Source organism: Schistocerca serialis, unplaced genomic scaffold, assembly GCF_023864345.2.
Source record: "Schistocerca serialis cubense isolate TAMUIC-IGC-003099 unplaced genomic scaffold, iqSchSeri2.2 HiC_scaffold_1175, whole genome shotgun sequence".
Lineage (NCBI taxonomy): Eukaryota > Metazoa > Arthropoda > Insecta > Orthoptera > Acrididae > Schistocerca > Schistocerca serialis.
The window spans coordinates 115,001-117,500 of record NW_026047376.1 but is presented as its reverse complement, the minus strand read 5'-3'; positions in this window follow the sequence as shown (position 1 = coordinate 117,500).

Below are 2,500 nucleotides of genomic sequence, written 5' to 3'. Positions count from 1 at the left end.
ACGGTCCCACCCAGCCACCGCCGCGTATCGCTTCACACCCAGATGCCATTCACGTTCGTGGGCATGGTGGGTATCGCTGGAACAACCGGTTGGTAGCTCAACCGATCGTCGCCATCACTGATTCACCTCTAGCGAGAACAACCGCACCACAACGGTTTACCAGTTGTTCATTTGCGTAACGTCACCAGCAAACGTAGGCGTCCATCGCCATTTGCAAATTCAACGATTGTTGCATGCCTGTGTCAGGTGTCACGACACACTATGTCTGCCCACATACACGCAACAACATGTGCACGCTTCGCGAACACGTGGAAGGTGGCCCCCGTACGTATGCGATGTCCATTGCGCGAACGACTGTCAACCGGCCTCTGTCGCATGTCGCAGATGTGGAACGCAGTGCACCATGCTATCACGGTGTGTGAGAAGAGACGACTACGTCTGACAACACGCGCCACTACATCAACAGACGGCTCATGCTGATCGCCATCCAGGGCATACCACACTGCAATCCAGCTCTTATAGGGAGACGACACGTAGCTGAGTGCACAACATTTGGACCGCATGGTTCGCCGTTGTTGGCGCAGTCGTTGTACGGTCACATGTACCACGATGTATCATTCAGTACATGAGGACCAATGTGCAGTACAGTGTGTGATTTGGACGTACAACATCAGCGGACAGTTGACACAGGCCGTACCACAGCGTAGGCTAAGTGCTTCGCCATGCGAATGCCAATGAACAACTGCAAATGCCAATGAACAACTGCAAAGGGCATTGAGCATGTACGTCCTGCTGCCATCCACATTACAGTGTATAGCTGCAAGGTGTTTAACATGAAGCGATACACTGGGGACCGGGCAGTGCGAGTAGCAAACTATATTGCGGGGGTTGCAGTTAGGCAACACTACACTAATTTAACGCGTCGTATGACAATTACAGAGCAGGTTAAGGCCCAACGTGTGTTGGGTTAAAGCCCAACGTGTGTTGGGTTAAGGCCCAACGTGTGTTGGGTTAAGGCCCAACGTGTGTTGGGTTAAGGCCCAACGTGTGTTGGGTTAAGGCCCAACGTGTGTTGGGTTAAGGCCCAACGTGTGTTGGGTTAAGGCCCAACGTGTGTTGGGTTAAGGCCCAACGTGTGTTGGGTTAAGGCCCAACGTGTGTTGGGTTAAGGCCCAACGTGTGTTGGGTTAAGGCCCAACGTGTGTTGGGTTAAGGCCCAACGTGTGTTGGGTTAAGGCCCAACGTGTGTTGGGTTAAGGCCCAACGTGTGTTGGGTTAAGGCCCAACGTGTGTTGGGTTAAGGCCCAACGTGTGTTGGGTTAAGGCCCAACGTGTGTTGGGTTAAGGCCCAACATAGGTTGGGTTAAGGCCCAACATAGGTTGGGTTAAGGCCCAACATAGGTTGGGTTAAGGCGCAACATAGGTTGGGTTAAGGCGCAACATAGGTTGGGTTAAGGCGCAACATAGGTTGGGTTAAGGCGCAACATAGGTTGGGTTAAGGCGCAACATAGGTTGGGTTAAGGCGCAACATAGGTTGGGTTAAGGCGCAACATAGGTTAGGTTAAGGCGCAACATAGGTTAGGTTAAGGCGCAACATAGGTTAGGTTAAGGCGCAACATAGGTTAGGTTAAGGCGCAACATAGGTTAGGTTAAGGCGCAACATAGGTTAGGTTAAGGCGCAACATAGGTTAGGTTAAGGCGCAACATAGGTTAGGTTAAGGCGCAACATAGGTTAGGTTAAGGCGCAACATAGGTTAGGTTAAGGCGCAACATAGGTTAGGTTAAGGCGCAACATAGGTTAGGTTAAGGCGCAACATAGGTTAGGTTAAGGCGCAACATAGGTTAGGTTAAGGCGCAACATAGGTTAGGTTAAGGCGCAACATAGGTTAGGTTAAGGCGCAACATAGGTTAGGTTAAGGCGCAACATAGGTTAGGTTAAGGCGCAACATAGGTTAGGTTAAGGCGCAACATAGGTTAGGTTAAGGCGCAACATAGGTTAGGTTAAGGCGCAACATAGGTTAGGTTAAGGCGCAACATAGGTTAGGTTAAGGCGCAACATAGGTTAGGTTGAGGCACAATATAGGTTAGGTTGAGGTACCGTATAGGTTAGGTTAAGGTACAGTATAGTTTAGGTTAAGGTACAGTATAGTTTAGGTTAAGGTACAGTATAGTTTAGGTTAAGGTACAGTATAGTTTAGGTTAAGGTACAGTATAGTTTAGGTTAAGGTACAGTATAGTTTAGGTTAAGGTACACATTGTTGTATGGAAAGGTGTAATGGGGGGGGGGGGGGGGGCGGCCGGTCGGTTTGTTGATTGTGATTATAGTAAGTGGATGCCTGCGGCATCATCTGATTTGCCACGTCAGGATGCACCTTTGGCTCATGACAGGCGGCGCTCCGATTCCATGCTTGTGGCAGACCTGTGTCTTTCATTCCTGCCATTGTTTGTGTGCTGTGAGAGGAGGCAGTATTGTGATGTTGGGTGCACCCCTGTGTAGGAC